Source organism: Diabrotica virgifera, chromosome 10 (genome assembly GCF_917563875.1).
Source record: "Diabrotica virgifera virgifera chromosome 10, PGI_DIABVI_V3a".
NCBI classification, from domain to species: Eukaryota; Metazoa; Arthropoda; class Insecta; order Coleoptera; family Chrysomelidae; genus Diabrotica; species Diabrotica virgifera.
Window position 1 is genome coordinate 13,658,645 of NC_065452.1, and position 20,457 is coordinate 13,679,101.

Below are 20,457 nucleotides of genomic sequence, written 5' to 3' on the forward strand. Positions count from 1 at the left end.
AAAATACAACACAAGATGAATAAACCAGTACTGAATTTGGAAAGAACTGTAACCAGATGGTTCTACTGGTTGAATGCAGTATCGAAAATTCGAAAGACGTGCCAGACCATTTTGGCTGTTCTAGATGAAGGAAGAAAGGACAGGGCAAAGAGTATCGGAATAAAAGCGCAGATAATGCAGAAAAGCTTCATATTTCTGCTTTGTGTTATGGAGAAAATATTTGGCGTTACTCCGAGGACACATACCGAGAGGTTTTGGGAAGGCTAAATCTTTGACAGACAGTAGTGGTGTTGTAACAATTTGATGAACAAAAAAGAACGAAGACTGTTCCTCATAGACTCGCTGCAAGCGTTTTAATATCTACAACTAGCCATAAATATACTGAAACAAAGGCATATACTTCGAAGTTATCGACAGCATTCTCATGGAATACAATCGTCACTTCTCAGAAAATGAAGGTTTGTTTTCAGTAACGGATGCCTTTAAGAAAGAAAATCAAGCGTTCACGGCGGAAGAGAAATTAAAGTCATTAATATAAAACTACAAACATTTTCTAGATGTATAACTTCTCCTATAGCCAGGAATCATTTACAGGCATGCGATGGAGACTCCGTTTTGTTATTACTCGAATCTCTCAGAGTGCTTCTAGTGGCATACTCAGAAGTGATAAAACTGCTGCATATTTTTGCTACACTGCCTATCACCACAGCTGAAAATGAAACATCTTTCTCTGTGCTAAAAAGAGTAAAAGGGCAGGTACCTGCGGAAGTTCTACTGGTGATGAAAGATTGTCCTCACTTATATGTTAATGGCGGATGAAAGAGAAGAAATGAAAAAAATACTACTAGACAAAGTGGTGGATGATTTTTGCTGCGAGGAATCTACGACGGTACCCATTACTACACTAACGTGATATTGAAATGCACTAGTTATTTTGTTCCGTTAGTAATGAATCATTAGCATATTATTACAAATTAATCATTATGTAGTAATAAAATTTATGTATTTTTTTGTAAATTCCAATATTATAGGGGGGGCAAATGCCCCCTCCTGTCCCTACCAAATGACGCCCCTGCACATAACCTTTCTAGTTTTGACAAATGCGATGAATCCAAAGTCATAATAGTACATAGTGCATCCCATCTCTTAATACTCGCACTAAAAAAACATAAACTTCTAAATATATCCTACAATAACCAATTCCTGTACACCAGCAACGGTATCATTCAACACTAGGTTTAGATTATGAGATGCACAATGAATATAGGAAGATGTTTTTTCAATGTCAGTTATGAGCCTTTGTACGCCTGAATTTGTACCACTCATCATAACGCTTCTCCATCATACCCCTTTCCATTGCAGTTGTGTACGGAAAGGTGCTTTGGTTGTATAAATTTTAAAATTTCATTTACAAGACCTTCTGCACTTTGGTCTAATATGCGAATAAATCCCAAAAAACTTTCAACAACTTCTTCTTTGGAAGGTAAATTATTTTCATCGCAAGTTATTTTTAGATACCGGAAAATAAAACTAAACTGATCGTGCTTTGAAATATCTTTAGTGCTGATTGGTATTAAGAATTATTGAATAAAAATACATTTTTTAAATTAAATTAATCAATTTGTTTTCAGTTTCTTGAGCCAACAAATTTATAACTTCGTTTTGTATTTGGGGGCTCAAGTAATTTGTTTTTAAGTTATTGTTTTTATCGATTAATTTAGCTAAAACAGGATCATATTTAGCTAGTAAAAGAACCACAGACAAAAAATTACATTTTTGTGATCCACCTTAATCTAAACTACCAACATGCCTACGAAACGCTAAATTGCACACGGAAAGAGTAAGAGTTACGCCAATTACCTGCTTCATTACTCCCTTCCAAATTCCCTACTTTGATGCTTATTAAGAAAATATGTTTTGGTCCCAAATTTAAAAGAAAGTAGAAGTATTAAGCTTAAAGGCTTTAAGGGGCCCCTCCTAACGTCGGCCCCCCCCCGCCTTGCGGGCCCTGCGGGCCTGTCAGCTACGCCACTGGATGCACAAAAGATTAAACATATCAAATTTACGGTGCAATATTCGACAGGACATATTAAACTAAATTCTAACTATACAATAAGTTTCCATGATATAAGGAAGCATAAGATATGACATCAACGCGCACTAAACTCGTACATCTCGCGCATGACGTCACCTTGTGCTAAATTTTCAAAATGTCTCGTGCTTGCGGATGAAATGAACTACAGAAATTCAAATATAATTTAGTAGATATTTTATTTACTAGGTTAATTTAAGCTTAAGTATATGAAATAATATACCGGGTGTCCACTTATATTTTCCTCCATTTTAACTGCCTATAACTTCTAAACGGCTCAAGATAGAAATATGAGGTTTTCGCTGAAATGTTTTATTTTAGTAAAAGTTTTGTCTGAATGGATTGAATTTTTTATATCGCTTTCAAATACGAAAAAAAATGGCGGATTTTTGAAAAAAACGTCGTTGACTTTTTTTTTTTAATGGAACACCCAGTGTATTTTTTTTGTTATGTGATTTCCTCCTTGCATCTCTCATTTTAAAAATTAATTGCACAGTCATTTGGCAACCGATTTAAAAAAAAATATATCGCTGAATAGGTAAATGACCGTTTTTTCAAGATACAAAAAAATATACTGGGTGTTTTAATAAAAAAAGTCAACAACGATTTTTTTTTCAAAAATCCGCCATTTTTTATTTAAAAGCGATAAAAAATGATCACTTACTTAAAAACTCGAAAAAACGGTCATTTATCTATCTAGCGATATAAAAAATTTTAAAATCGGTTGTCAAATGACTGAGCAATTAATTTTTAAAATAAGAGATGCAATGTGGAAATCACATAACTTGGGTAGTTATGTTATTTAGGTATGTGATATCCACGTTGCACCTTTTATTTTAAAAATTAATTACTCAGTGATTTGACAACCGAATTTGAAAAACTTTATATCACTAGATAGGTGCATGACCTTTCTTTCAATTTACAGAAAAAATATACTGGGTGTTCCATTAAAAAAAGTCAACAACGTTTTTTTCAAAAATCCGCCATATTTTATTTCGTATTTGAAAGCGATATAAAAAATTCAATCCATTCAGACAAAACTTTTACTAAAATAAAACATTTCAGTGAAAACCGCATATCTTTATCTTGAGCCGTTTAGAAGTTATAGGCAGTTAAAATGGGGGAAAATATAAGTGGACACCCGGTATTGTGCAGCCATTGTAATATAACACCTATATTAAATATTCAGAAAATTCTACAAAAGCATAAAAGAAAGCACAGAGAACTAGTAACTGAAAATCAAAAAATTATAATGAGATGAAAAGAATATTTTGTAGAAAAACTAAAGACAGACAATGAGTGATCAAAACAAGACAATATGTTATACATTCAAATCTGACTTATGAGGAAATGGTACAAATAATAAGGAAAGGAGTAGGTCAAATAATAAAGAAACTAAAAAACAATAAAGCGCCAGTATGGAGGATCCGAACTGTGGGGAAAAATTCGTAATAACATTAATATGGAACAAGGAGCAAATGCCGGAGGATGGACAGTTGGCCTTATACAGCCAATATATAAAAAAGGAGATAAGAAGAAATGCCAGAATTATAGGCCAATTACATTGTTAAATGTAATATACAACAATCTTTCTGGTATACGAAATAGATTATTAGAATACTCCGAAAATATAATTGGTGATTATCAAAATGGATTCAGAACAAATAGCCACTACAGATATTAATACAATGTATTCATACAATGTATTCATACTAAGAAGGATACGAGAAAAAGCTTATGAATACGACATAGAACTATTAATATATAGACTTTAAACAAGCTTTTAATAGTGCGAAAAGAATCAAAATGCTGAAAGACCTTTCTTGTGTATACCTAAGAAATATCAGACTCATAAAAATGACGTTGCAGGGTTCAAAAGTTATTATTGTTAATTTGTGAAAAGTCAGTCAGAAGAAGAAGAATTTTCTGGCTGAGAAACTTAAGAGAATGGTATAGTTGCAGCTCAGTAGATCTTTTCAAAGCAGCCGCCAATAAGGTACAAATAGCTGTGCTGATAGCCAACCTCCGATAGGAGAAGGAACTACAAGAAGAAGAAGAAAGAGAGTCATGGCTGGGACGTGTTCAGAGAAAAGACAATGCAAACACAACGAAGAAAATTTACTTCTTACACATCTTTAATGTACAATTGTTGTCATTTTTCTTTTTCTAGACACAGTAGAATTATACAAATCTTTATTTAAATATCTGATGCCATATTGTCAACAGCACAACCATATACTGCACCACCTCATATTTCGAAAAATTTAAAGCCTTTAACACTCTTAAAAACTATTATTTTACTAAAAATATTGGCTACAAACCGTAAATATACATAAACACAGAAATACAATATGGCGAGAATACAGTCCACTATCACAAGCTGACGTAGACATAACCACGCCCACACATGCGTGGAATCTTATCTCTGTATTATTGTATCATGATAAGTTTCTCAACCGAATAATCCCATCGAAAGAAAACGGACAGTATGCTAGTTATGCACTAGCCGTTTATGAAGAATGACGACAAACTTTTATGTACAGTGTAAACGAGCAATCTGCGGACAAATATTTTTAAATTAAAAATATTTTAAACATGTAAAACTTACATTTAAAAAAATTTTCAAATTACTTTTACTAAGTGCAAGATAAAATGTACAAAATCGGAATGTAGAACGGAATCCTATATTTTGTTAGTAGTCACTGACATCATCAGGGACGCTAAAATGATATTAAAGCTACAGCTACAATTGTGAAATTAGGTATTAAAGACTAGGGTAGGATAAAACATCTACATATATGTGACGACAATCTCACCCTAGTAAGTTGTTTTTAATACCTAATTTCACCATTGTATCTTTAATATCATTTTAGCGTCCCTGACGATGTTAGTGACTACTACCGAAATATAGGATTCCATTGAAAAGAGTAGATACACCTGGTCTTCTATAAAACGTAAAAGGTAAAGTAATTTGAAATGCTGATAGAATACTTTCGTTTTTGGTAGGTAAATCTGATGTTTAAATTAGATATAAGTTGATCCGTACACTGAACAAAACCAGAAATAATCCTAGTAAAAAATAATAATAATTTCGTTCACTTTTTTAAAAGAATAATATCTATTACCTTGGGGATAAACTTGCAGCCTTGGTACCAAAGTTGAGACAGTTTTGGGAGGGGTCCGGACCCCATGGACCCCTCCCTTGGCTACGTGCCTGCCTATAGGAAGAAAACCTGCCTGTGCAAAAATCGCGATTTTTTCGATTTTTTGCACCCCATTCAAAACCTAAATAATTGACATAAAATTACAAAATTAAATTTTGTAGAAAATTTAAAAACCTTCAAAATGCCGGTTTTTGTAAGTAAAAAAGTTAATTTTTTGTTAAGCAAAATGCAAAATAAGTGAAAATCGTCATTTGTTAATAACTTTTACTTAAACTACTTTAGAACTTTAGTGTTTCACATACAGTTGTATATTAGGGTACTTAACAAACCCTCAAAATTTGAGACCGATCCATTAATAATTAGTTTAAAAGTTATTCTATATGTTTATTACAGAGACTTTTATTTTGCAATAACATAAGATAGAAAATAATGAAGATAGGACAATTCTGCGTATGCCAAATGAAAGTACAAAAGTGATACTATCAAAATGTACTAAAAAAGATAAAAATTATCTAATATAGTCAAAAATCCTAATGCCAAATTTTTGAATATTTTGAATAATTTTAAAAATATTATCCGTAGAAAAAATCATTTTAAATATTCAAAATGCTGGTATTTTACACAAATTTTTAAAAATGTTGCTGGGAGCCGACAAATGCACGGGTTCAAAACTAAAAAAGGCAACTTAAAACTACTATCATTTTCTATATCTCGGGATCTACTGAATCTATTTGTATCTTTCTTTTTTTAATTTGTATGTAATTTTTATGTAAATTACAAATATTCAATTTGTCTAGACATTTATTAATTAATAAAGAGTCTAATTTGTTTAAACAATTTTTTTAAAAATAATTTTTTCCTAAAAATCCATGTTTGTAATCATACTATGATTATTAATCATAGAAAAAGTTAAGGTAGACTTTTATAAATAAATTATCTTTAATAAATAATTATCTAATAAAAATAATTTATTTATTAAAGCGTACTTTAACTTTTTCTACGATCATTAATGATACTATGATTAAAAACAGATTTTTGTAAAAAAAATATTTTTTCAAGAATTGTTTAAACAAATTAGCTTTATTAATTAATAAATTTATAAACAAATTGCATATTTGTAATGTACGTAGAAATTACATACAAATTAAAAAAAAGAAAGATCAAAATCCATAGAGTTGATCCGGAGATACAGAAAATTGTATTAGATTGAAATTGCTTTTTCGGTATTTTAACTCATAGGCCAGGGTAATAAGACAAAAATATACCCTGTTCGTGACACTTCAGCAGCCAGGGTACTGAAGCGTTTTTTCGACAGGTAATACCTATAGGAACAAATTATAACTATTTCCTGCGTAGGATCTGGCGGCCATATTTATTTATAAACTGTCAAAAAATGGCATTTTCCCCTTTTTTTTTTCAAATCAATGGAAAACAGTGAAACTTATGATTTTTTTAGTACAAATATCTTTGAGATTATGGAAAAAGCTTTAAAATGACATATTACAAAGTTTGATATACTCATTTATTGTTAATATAATTGCGAAAAAAGGTCGGAATTGCAAAAAAAAAATTTCGCAATAACTGTTGTAAAAATTAGTATACAAGTTTGAAATTTTTGTCAAATGAGGGTTCTTTGCTGCTTAATATGTGATAAAAATTTCAAAGCGATTCATACAATTGTTTAAATTTTATTCAAATTGTTTATCCCAGAGAGCATTTTTTTGCAATAACGTAAGTCAGAAAAACATGACGTTAGAACCATTCCACAGGTGTCAAATGAAAGAGCATGATCTATATTTTCAATTTGGTTTAAAAAAAGCGAATAAAAAATGCCTTTATTAGTAATAAATAATTATGCAAAAGTATCGTAAATCTTTCCTTATAAACTTTTTGGATAACTTTTTCCAAAAAAATTAACTTTTTTACCCTATTTTAAGTGCACAACTACCAAGTAATGTTATTTATATCATAATTGATAAAAAATTGTAATAAATATATATAATTTCTTATATAACAAAATAAAAAGTTTATAAGAAAAGGTTTACGATACTTTTGCATAATTATTTATTACTAATAAATGCATTTTTATTCGCTTTTTTTAAACCAAGTTGAAAATATAGCTCATGCTCTTTCATTTGACACCTGTGAAATGGTTCTAACGTCATGTTTTTCTAACTTATGTAATTGCAAAAAAACTGCTCTCTGGGATAAACAATTTGAATAAAATTTAAACAATTGAATGAATCGCTTTGAAATTTTTATCACATATTAACCACCAAAGAACCCTTATATGACAAAAATTTCAAAGCTGTATACTAATTTTTACAATAGATATTGGGAAATTAATTTTTTTTTTGCAATTCCGACCTTTTTTCGCAATTATATTAGCAATAAATGAGTATATCAAACTTTATTCATTTCAAAGCTTTTTTCATAATCTCAAAGATATTTGTACTAAAAAAACCATAAGTTTCACTGTTTTCCATTGATTTGAAAAAAAAGGGAAAAATGCCATTTTTTGACACTTAATTGTTTATAAATAAAAATGGCCGCCAGATCTTACGCAGGAAATAGTTACAATTTGCTCTTATAGGTATTACCTGTCGAAAAAACGCTTCAGTACCTACCCTGGCTGCTCGAGTGTCATGGGAAAAACCTTATTACCCTGGACTATCAGTGGATTTGTAGGTTCCCCCTAGTAACCGTTTGAACTACAGTTTTGAAAAATCGTAGAGGATGCTGTGAAGGTACAATGTTTGTGCAAATTTCTTAACAAAAAAATACATATCCCATTCATTAAAATGGCATCAATGAGATTCCTTAATTATTATATACAAATTAGCTGTGAATTAAAAAAAAACACATGCTAACTTTGTCCCAACTGAACCCAGGCTAAATTTCTTTATTTGAAAATTCGTGTTAAAGTACTAGCTTGTCGAACAGAGGCGGCTCTAGCCCATGTAGCGCCCGTGTGCAGTCGATGCTCTGGCGCCCTTTGGTAGACGCGCAGTCAAAATGGAATAGTCAAATAGGTACCTACCTATTCCTAGTACTAGTACATAGGACATAGGGTATTAGAGGATATTAGGTACACTTATATTGTAAACAAAAATCCAGATGTAAATAGTCCAATATTAAATGATGTCGGGAGCCAATAGATATTCACGGCGTCAGAACAACCTACCCAAAGGCGCCCCTGCAGACTGCAGACTTTTTATCTGCAGATATAGTTTGCCTCCAAACTAATTTTTCGGCCAAATATCGGCCGACAGTTTAATCAGTGTGAGATAACTAGGACTTGCGCACACACGACGATTGTTTATCGGTCGATAGTTCAATTCTCTCTTAGTTTTGGTATCCAATACTTGTGCCGTGCGAATATTTTTTTAACATTTTGCGAGAAAATGGCATCGTCTAATTCACAATCGTTAATTGTAGAAACCTGCATGGCCCAATTAGCATGACTAGTTCATTGAAGGTGACTAAGATCATCCGATAAAAGGCGAAAAACTTTTTTGAGTATATAATCAAGTAATTTAGAATAAACACATTGTGTAGAATTTTCCACTTAATAATCTGTCACTGAGAATTAATTATCAGCATCATCAACAGCTATTCCATCCATCGCCAGAAGAAAGCCTTCCTTAGGTGTATCCATTCATTTTAGTTTGTTGTTTGTTGCATCTATTCGTGACCAGCCATTCACTTGATGTCATCAGTCCATCTTGTTTGAGGTCTGCCTCTAGTTATTTTGCCAGTCGTTGGTCGCCATTTAAGAATTTGCTTCGTCCAACGGTTGTTTTCCATTCTTTCTATGTGTCCTGCCAGTTTCATTTTAACATGACAATCTTCTGGATCACGTCTGTTACTTTTAACCGTCGCGTCGCCTTATTTCTTTCACTGTAAATTGGATGCACTCAATACTCTCGGAATCTCTTCTTGGATTTCCTCCTTCATTATATGAGAGCGATAATAACATCTCTAGATAATTTTTTCATTGTGCAACTACTAACTTCAACAGTCAAATAAGAACTTTAGTACTAAATCGTTCGAGAATAGTCGGTCGGCTGTTGATAGCGTGCGCCCTCTTCGCCAACCCGACTGTTTAGTTGGCTCGGTATGCGCACCAACAGCCCATCCCGACTAAACTATCGGCCGATAAAAAGTCTGCAGTATGCGGGACCCCGCTTACTGCAGTGTTTTATGCGTCCAGTGTTTTAATTTTTGAAGGAACGAAAAAGTGTCATTATTTTGCTTTAAAAGTTCGAAGCGTTCGTCAAATTTAGTAGTTCCGGTATCTAATAGGTAATAGTAAAAGTTTACTTTAAAATGTATTTTCGCGTCAGTTACTGATTCATCTTCCGCCTCCTATTAAAAAAAAATCATATTTTATGTTGAAACAAAGTAAAGGACCCGCTCTTTGGTGCTCGGCGCCCCTAACATCCCGGCGCCCCTAACATCCCGGCGCCCGTGTGCACCGCACACCCTGCACAATAGGTAAAGCCGCCTCTGTTGTCGAATATGTATATAAAAAGATTGTTTCTTCAGATAATATTTTTAAAGTTATTCTAAATGTTTATAAACTACAATATTTCAAAAATTTGGCATTAGGATTTTTGGCTATATCTATTAATTAATGTTTTTATCTTTTTTAAATACATTTTGATACTACCACTTTTCTACTTTCATTTGGCATACGCAGAATTATTGCCCTATCTTCATTATTTTCTGTCTTATGTTATTGTAAAATAAAGGACTTTGGGATAAACAAATAGAATAACTTTTAAACTAATTAATGGATCGGTCTCAAATTTTGAGGGTTTGTTAAGTAGGGGAGGGAAGGGTAAAGTCAAATAGTGGGGTAAAGCGAAATAGCTCGATTTCAAATTCTTCCGCAAACGGAGCCATCATTGTTTACAATCCAATCAATGTTTAGAAGTAGTACGTGCTTATCGACCATTTTGTAACGGTCGTCTATCGATGTTATTGAAAATATCACTGTTTATATATTTTTGGGCCACTATTTGTAAAATCTGCAGGTGAGTGTAATTGCTAATTCTTCTATCTTATTTAACTAAACATATTGTAGCAAAACAATGAGTCACCAGCCGCAAGGCGTAAGCCGAGAAAAGTCTAGATCAAAGCACGCTATACGTGGAACCGATGCGCGGTTGTTGGAAGGTCACACGATAGTCGGAGAGCTGGCTTAGCCCGGAATGATCGAGAATAACGACTAGGATATATAAGGCATAATTTTTGTGAATAGAGTTTAGTCTTAAGCTAAAGTTTGTAAAGTAAACTTGTATAAATAAAAAATAAAGTCGTATATAAATTACGAACCGCTAGTTTTATTGTAATTAGAAGTAATTACACTAATCACGCTACAGTTGGTGTCAGGTGTGGGGTCAAGATAGTCCTACAAGCACGACTCGAGGATGTCCTCACGAAGAACGGAGAAGACCCAAAGACGTTCCACTTCCAGTCAGCAGAACAAGTAATCTTATTGAAATTAAAAACTGTTTCTGAAACGATCGATGAAACTTCTAAGATAAGCAACGAGAAATTTGAAAGTGTTTCTCAAAAGATCGATGAAACTTCTAGACAGAACAACGAGAAACTTGAAGAAGTTAGTAGAAGAAGCGACGAGAAACTTGAAGAAGTTAGTAGAAAAAGCGACGAGAAATTCTAAAATGTTGCTAAAAGATTCGATGAGACTTCTCAAATAATTAAAGAGGTCTGTAGGCAAAACAACGAAAAACTAGAAGAAGTTTGTAAACAGAACAATGAGAAATTTGAAGAAGTTTCTAGAACATTCGATAAGATGCAGAAAAGTGTAGAGACCGTAGAAGAAAAGATCAAACAGCTAGAGAGCAGGATAACCGATACAAAAGTACAACCATCAGTTAATGCAGCAACGTTAGATCCTTTAGTGAAAGATGAACTACCGAGAGACGAAACGTCGCATAATATGAGATTCAAATTACCACCATTTGATGGAAAGTCCTCTTGGTCCATATATCTTAGACAGTTTGAAGCTATTGCGACCGCCAATCATTGGACCGAACAAGAAAAGGCTGTTTCCTTGACTGCTGCTTTACGAGGTGATGCTACAGATATATTAAGGTCAATTCCCAAGGGTCAAGAAAATTGTTACCAGACCTTGTTCACTCGTCTAGAAAAACGCTATGGAGATGCCCATCTACAACAAGTATACAAAGCACAACTGCGAAGTAGAAGTCAACGAGCAAGTGAGAATCTGCAAGAATTTGAAGCAGATGTGGCTCGTGTGGTGCGGTTGGCTTATCCAGAGGTGCCAGACAGCGTTTTAGAAGAAATTGCAGTAGATACCTTCGTCAATGGGCTGAAAGATAATGAACTACAGAAAGCTTTACGACTAGCAAGACCGAAAGTTTTAGATGAAGCACTTGCTATTGCATTGGTACACGAAACGGCTAGTCAAACTTCACGAGGCCATAGAGTAAGAACCATTGAAGAAAGTGACGAACACAACGATGAACGTCTGGAGGAAATGATACGGAGAGTATTAAGTAATCAGATGCCAAAGAGACGCGAGCCTAGATGTTGGAATTGTGGAGACGTAGGCCACATTCGTCGTAATTGTAAGAAGATCGTACAGCCGTCGGAAAACTAGAGCGGGTCGACACCAAGGGGCAACTGCCGACCTCGAGAACTAGAGCCCCCATAGTAACTGTCAACCTTACGTCCTCCGGTGGAATCCACAACTTATACATCGAAGGTCGTATCAGTAATAGATGTAGATCATTTTTGGTGGATACAGGTGCAACGAGAACTATCGCACGTCCAGATGTAGTACGAGACCATAATAAATTATCACCTGCAACAGTAAAGCTTAGAACAGCGACTGGTGAGCTAATTAATACATATGGCGAGGCTAATATGTCAGTATCCATTGGCCAGACCACAGTTGAACATCAAGTATTAATTGCCGAGATCTCCGACGAATTCATATTGGGGATGGACGTACTAAGGAAAGTGGGGGCAATATTGGATGTTCAAAATGGAGTTCTCAAGATCAATGGTGAAGAGTTGCCCTTTCACGACGACAAAGAAGATGTCATCCGCTTACTTACTACATGCGACGTAACCATACCCGGTAATAGTGAGAAAATTCTGATGACCATGCTTGATGGACACTGCCGAGAGGGAAGTTTAAGGATGGTCGAAGATGTGGATAATGTCGAGTTCCTAACGGCGAAAACTTTGGTAAAAGTTCGAGATGTGATCCCTGTAAGAGTTATGAATTTAAGGGAAACTGCTATCAAGTTAAGTAGAGGAGCTTTGATCGGGCAGTGTGTTCCCGTGGCTTCAATTTGCTCTGTGAATACCAATGAGAAATCATCGAAGGCGAAGTATCCAAAGGAGCTTGTTGAGATGATCATTGAAAGATGCCAAGATCTTGATCATGAACGAACGGAAAAAGTGACATCTATGCTGATAGAGTATCAAGATGTTTTTGCTATTGACACGAAGGATAAGGGAAAAACAAGCATAGTAACGCATAAAATAAATACCGGAGACGCTCAGCCAATCAGACAACGGCCTAGACGACTTCCATTTGCGAAAAGAGATGAAGCCGAAGAGATTATCAAGGATATGGACAAACAAGGGGTAATTGAACCATCGAACAGTCCATGGACATCACCAGTAGTTCTGGTAAAGAAGAAAGATGGTTCAACGCGTTTTTGTATCGACTACCGCCAGCTCAATGCGGTAACAAAAAAAGATAGTTATCCTTTGCCCAGAATAGACGATACATTGGATACTCTCTCCGGTTCTCGTTGGTTTTCCACACTCGATTTAAAAAGTGGATATTGGCAAGTAGACATGGAGCCAGCCGATCGGGAGAAAACCGCATTTTCGATAGGATCAGGGCTTTGGCAGTTTACGGCTATGCCGTTTGGTTTATGTAATGCCCCTGCCACATTTGAAAGATTAATGGAGGCAGTTTTAAGAGGTCTAACATGGAAAACATGCCTGGTTTACTTGGATGATGTAATTGTGGTTGGAAGGTCCTTTGATGAACATGCCAAGAATCTAATAGACGTCTTTCAACGATTGAGGGCAGCGAACTTGAAGTTAAGTCCGAAGAAATGTCACATGTTTCGACGAGAAGTTAAGTACTTAGGACATATTGTATCGAGTAATGGTGTAACAGCTGATCCTGAAAAGATTGATGCAATTAAAGATTGGCCAGTACCAAAAGATAAACATGAAATTAGAAGTTTCCTTGGCCTATGTACATATTACCGACGATTTGTCAAAGGATTTGCCAATATCTCCAAGCCCCTAACAAAGTTGACGGAGGAGGGCAAAGAATATACATGGAGTGAGGAGTGTCAAAAAGCTTTCGAACAACTACAAAGGGCTCTGATCAGTGCACCGATATTAAGCTACCCGGGACAGGCAGGAAAATTTGTTTTGGATACCGATGCTAGCAACAGTGCCATAGGAGCTGTTCTCTCACAAATCCAGAATGGACAGGAAAAAGTCATCGCTTATTTCAGCAAAGTCCTGTCGAAACCAGAAAGAAACTATTGCGTTACCAGAAGAGAACTGCTGGGTGTAGTGAAGGCTTGCGAACATTTCCATAAATACTTGTACGGCAGAAAGTTCCTTCTTCGAACAGATCACGCTGCTCTAAAATGGCTCATACAATTCCGTAATCCAGAGGGCCAGATGGCAAGATGGTTAGAACGACTGCAAGAATATGATTATGAGATAGAACACAGGGCCGGAAGAGTTCATTCAAATGCTGATGCCCTTTCGAGACGACCATGCAGTGCAAATTGTAATCACTGTGCCAAATTAGAGGAACGATTTTGCCCCGTGAGACGAACCACCGTAGTTAATGAGCAATGGCAGCCCCAACAGTTACAAAACGCCCAAGAAGATGATCCATGTATAAAAAGAGTATTGGATTGGATGCGGCAAGGTGAAAGACCTAGTTGGCAGAACATTAGTGCATGTAGTCCAGAAGTCAAGGCCTACTGGAGCCAATGGAATTGCCTGGTACTAAAAGATGATCTTCTGTACAGAACCTTTGAGAACGATGATGGTACAGAATCTAAGCTGCAGTTGATTGTACCTAAAAGTAAAGTGTCAGAAGTATTGCGTCAGTTGCATGACGGTACATCAGGTGGACACTTTGGTATTACGAAGACTCTGCAAAAGGTTCGAGAACGGTTCTATTGGGTGAACTGTAAAGATGATGTAAGAAGATGGTGCCGGAAATGTGAACTGTGTGCATCCGGTAATGGTCCAGTTGGTAAAAAGAGAGCACCCATGAGACAGTACAATGTTGGAAGTCCTATGGAAAGAGTAGCAATCGACATTGCAGGTCCATTTCCAGAAACCGATGCTGGAAATAAATACATTCTGGTAGCCATGGACTATTTTACGAAATGGACCGAGGCCTATGCATTACCGAATCAAGAAGCTGCTACCGTTGCAGAGGTACTTGTTAAAGAATTCTTCAGCCGATTTGGTGTTCCCTTGGAGATCCACTCCGACCAAGGGCGAAACTTTGAGTCAGCTCTTTTCCAAAACGTTTGTAAATTGATTGGTGCCAATAAGACCAGAACAACACCCCTGCATCCTCAATCAGATGGAATGGTCGAGAGGATGAACCGAACGATGGGTAAACACTTGTCCAAAGTTGTATCTGAACATCAGCGAGATTGGGACCAACACATTCATTTATTCCTGATGGCCTACCGCTCGGCCGGGAATGAAACTACAGGTCAAACACCAACCTGCCTGATGTTGGGTCGTGAAGTTCGTTTGCCCTGCGACCTAGAGTTTGGCTGCAGACCTTCCGAGGAATATGTTGCAGGCGAAGAATACGTAGACCGCCTGAAGTTACGAATGAACAACATTCATGAACTTGCCCGACAACACATCCAGATAGCCAGTGACAGAATGAAAGATCAATATGATTCTCGCTGTAAGAATGAAAGCTTCGAAGTAGGTGATCTTGTCTGGCTTTATAATCCACAACGTCGTCGAGGCCTGTGTCCTAAACTGCAAAGACAATGGGAAGGTCCGTATGAAGTTAAGAAGAAAATAAATGACGTAATATACAGAATTAAGAAGTTGCCAAACGGTAAACCAAAAGTTATTCACATAAATCGTCTCGCACCATATGCTGGCTCAAATGAAACAGAGGAAGCCCGAGTCCTCCAACAGGAGATGAAAGATGCACCACAGCCAAGTTTTAAGGAATTTATGTCAAATTACGCAGAAAGAAAGAGTGCTAGATTCGGCGTGACCACAGAAGTTCAGCAAGATCTGTTTGGTGTTCCAGAAAACGTCTCTCTAGCCCACTGTGTTGCCCAAGACCTCGAGATGACTAAAGGAATCTCGTCCGTATTCAATAGAAAGTTCGGCCGCCTGGACGAGTTAAGAAATCAGCAGCCTAAAATTGGAAGAGTACTGCGATTGGAAGATGGTCCTCGATCTTTGCTGTATATGGTGACCAGGAAGTCTTATACGGACACGCCAAGCTATGAGAACATATGGCGTGCTCTAAGTAATTTGAAGAAAATCGTGTGTAATTATGACATCAAAGATTTGGCTTTACCAAAAATAGGCCATGCAGTAGAAAATCTGGATTGGAAGATTGTGAGAAGCATGCTTGAAGTGGTCTTCAGAGAAACTGGCGTACGAATTACTGTGTGTTGCATGAACCCGAAGATGTCGGATCCTTCAAAGACAGTAGACTGTTATTTCTTCTTGAAGGGTGTATGCAAAGCTGGAGAGTCGTGTAGATTCCGCCATCCTGGGCCTTCATCTAGAGTTGCTGATCGGGACGCTCAGATCTTAAGAGGGGAGCAATGTAGCAAAACAATGAGTCACCAGCCGCAAGGCGTAAGCCGAGAAAAGTCTAGATCAAAGCACGCTATACGTGGAACCGATGCGCGGTTGTTGGAAGGTCACACGATAGTCGGAGAGCTGGCTTAGCCCGGAATGATCGAGAATAACGACTAGGATATATAAGGCATAATTTTTGTGAATAGAGTTTAGTCTTAAGCTAAAGTTTGTAAAGTAAACTTGTATAAATAAAAAATAAAGTCGTATATAAATTACGAACCGCTAGTTTTATTGTAATTAGAAGTAATTACACTAATCACGCTACAATATGTTTGAAAGCAGCACACAAAAGCAATCATACTTAACTATCTTTTATATAAAATATAGCTTGTTTGGGCAGGGTTAAAAATTTTACTGGACAAGTTTGCTTTTAAATCTATTTGGGGCAATGTGAAATGTTAATAGATGGGGCAAACTGAAATATCGTTTCACTTTGCCCCACATGTAATTATACTTGATTGTCACCATTAAAAAGGAATATATGTATTTCCATATGTATTGTGTAAAATACGAAATTATAAATAAAAAACGACCCAACAACAATAGTCTGCGGAGTCAATGACATCTGGAATCAGATCTTTGCGAACGGGCATCTTTTGCCAAAATCAAGCTGCTATGCATCACGAAATTTCTGTTGCTACGTTAAATCGAAGGCAGAAAAAATGAGGAAGAAGCGCCAAGTAAGAAGCTAGACCGATTTCAAACCGTACTCTAGACTATTTCACTTTACACAACCATGCGCCGGGGCAAAGTGAAAAAAAAGATAATGCCTGACAAACCCACCCATAACAAAAAATCTACTGACTTAAGGCACCTGGGAAGGACGGAATAAATCTAGAACTAATAAAATACAGAGGTGACATATTGAATGAAAAAATACATGAATTGATTAAAAAAATATGGAAAGAGGAGACAATGCCGAACGAGTGGGAAATTGGACAGATTATAACGATCCATAAAAAAGGCGACCAGCATGAGGGTAAGAGCTACAGAGGTATTAACTATTAAACGTTGCCTATAAAATATTATCGTCAATAATACAAAAGAGGTTAACGGATGAAACAAAAAATATTATAGGACAATACCAATGCGGCTTCGTAAAAGGCAGATCAACAACAGATGCAATACATGCCAATAAACAAATCATGGAAAAAGCACACGAACATCAACATGAAATAGAAATATTATTTATAGACTTTGAACAAGCCTTTGACTCAATAAAGATAAAAGAAATAATGAAAGCCCTAAAATGTCAAGGAGTAAGTAAAAAATTAAGAAATCTAATAAAAATGTCAATAAACAAATCAAAAATCAGTATTCTAGCACAAAAAGGGGAAACAGAAGAGTTCGAAATAAATAAAGGAGTGAGACAAGGTGACTCACTGTCAGCAACACTATTTAACCTGACAGTAGATTTTGTGTTAAGAAAGATCCACAAGGGAAACTTGAGAGCATCAGGTTACCAACTAATCGCCTATGCAGATGATATAGCGATAGTAACAAAAAGACGAAAAATCATGAAAAAATTATTAATGGAGATTGAAGAAGAGGGAAAGAATATGGGACTAAGAATTAATGAAAAGAAAACAAAATTAATGAGACTCGAAAAAGCAGAACAAAACGGAGAGATAAGGATAGGAAATAAAAAATTCGACGAAGTACAGAAAATTAAATACCTGGGCGTTATGATAAACAACAAAGGGGAAAGAAAAACGGAGATCGAAGAAAGAATAACTGCGACAAACCGGGTATACCAAGCAAATAGAAAACTACTAAAGAGTAAACTATTGACCAAACAAACAAAAATGAATATATATAAAACAATATTAAGACCAATAACGATGTATGCAGTAGAAACGATGACTATGACAAAAAAAAGAAGATAAATTAAAGATAAATGAACGGAAGATAATAAGGACAATATGTGCTGGGTCCAGTGAGAATCGAAGAACAAGAGTATAGAAGGAGAACGAATGAAGAAATTTTAGAAGAATTAAATGGTGAAGATATAGTAAAGAACAAAGAACCAAATGGCTGAGTCATATATGGAGACAAGGACCAGAATCAGTATCAAAAGCTATGGTATTCTGGCAACCAGGAGGAAAAAGGAGGCGTGGTCGACCCAGATCGAAATGTTTAACTGAAGTAGAGGGGGACCTAAGAGGGGCAGGAATTCCTAAATGGAAAGAGAAGACAATAGACCGGACGAAATGGAGACATATTAGTAAACAAATACAATGATCATGGAGACTGATCCACCCCGTAAAATGGATCTAGAAAGCGAAAGCGGCGAAACCCCACATGGGGTGTTAAGCCATATACTATACCTGGCTTTCAGTTGGTCTTTCTGATTTTCTTTTATACTTATTGTCTCATTCTGGAAGAAAAAAACTGAATAATACATTCTTATATTGTAGTAGATCATAAATTTAGTATTTAAGATTCGGAGCAAGTTGTAACATCAGCAGCAGTTGTTACAACAAGCCCCATGACATGACACAAACATCATTTTCTGGAGTTTCGAGGGTTTTAGATACAAAATCGATGCAATCGCAATACTCGGGGGATTTTTGGGTTGGGTTTGCTGAACACGAATATGACATCAGAACTGACTCTTGGAGTACCTAGTGCCCAAGGTGACTACTATGCTCTTCATCTTCTGGAATTTTGAGGCATTCTGAAACTAAATTGATGCAAACAGTGTACTCCGGGGTTTTTGGGGTTGATGAGCATGAATATGAAGTAGGTGACTGCCTTTGGAATATCTGGTGTATGAAGTGCATATCAGGCACTCTGGGCACTAGGTGCTCCGAGGGTCGGCTCTGATGTCATATTCAGGTTCAGCAACCCCAAAACCCCTGAGTATTGTGTTGGCATCAATTTAGTGCCAAAATCCCTCGAAACTCCAGAAGATGACGTGCCTTAGCAGTGGTCCTGGGCTCCAGTGCTCCGGGATCCGTTCTGATAGCATATTCATATCCAGCGACCCCAAAAATTCCCAAGTACCAAAATCTGGCCCTTAATAATTGCCCTGCAATAATTATGCATTTCCACACATTTTTCTATTATATACATTTTTTCTAACGTCGTCATTCCGAATACAAAGCAAAAAGTTGCAAGTCGATAATTGCTGTATTTAAAAAGTTATTTATTTTTCCTAAATGCCCTGTAGTCCAGGGCGCATCTGTTTTGAGATGGACGTTGAGAGGTGACTTAATATTTTTTTGCAGAAATTGCTTGGAATTAACTCATATAATAATAATTGAGTTATCCTCCCCCGCAAAGAGGTCAGGAACATTGTTTAAATAATCAAAATGTCAAAAAATGAAGGAAAAATTCGATTTTTTTCTTCCTTTTTTGATTATAACTTTAAAAGTATTCACTTCCAAGAAAAGTTGCACTGAAATAAAAGATGTGTAATTATATTTTATACAATATAGGATTGGTTAAAATTTTATAAAAATTGTCACTTTTGTTGTAAAATAGCAATAGTTGCGAAAAAAAACATAAAAAACAAGTATTTGCATTTTACGTTTTTCGACCATTTATGCTACAGTTAGGATCTTCATATTTTACCCAGAAAAGCTTTATGACATAATAAAAAAATACTGTAAATTTAATTAAGATCGGTTCAATAGATTTTGCAAAATGAATTTTGCAATCCAGCTTTCGCAAAAAGATTCATTTTTTCAAAATGTTGCAGGACTGAAAATAAAGTAGATAGCAAGTTGAAATTTTTTTTACATATAGAAGAATACTGTACCTTTCATCTGCAATTTGCAAAATTAAAATGGGTTTACTACCACTGTGTCAGGTTTTTTTTAAGTAAACATTAATTTTTGGTGCTACGCGCGCGCAGGACAGCGGTGTTCGATTCACACAAGTTAATTTCCACCAAAATTTCCTGCAATCTTTATCTAATATTTATTTTCTTACTCTATATTTTTTTCTATTTTAATATTTTAATTCCACAAAAATCAAACTAATTTGATTATTGTTTGTGAAATATTGTTGAAACAATTGCATATGTTTAAAAACAATAAACTTATATTCTCTAAGTTAAAATATATGAACAAAGAAAGTTTTTGCCAAAAAAGTGTTATTTCAAAGAACAGAATATGTGTTTTTATTTTGCAATAAACAAATTTATTTATTTATATCAAAATGTACTAAAAATTAAAATTTATCAATCATTATCAAAGGTCATTGGAATGCCCAATCAGAGCCAACGTATCCGCTGCCCTGCGCGTAGCACCAAAAATTAATGTTTATTTAAAAAAATTCCTGACG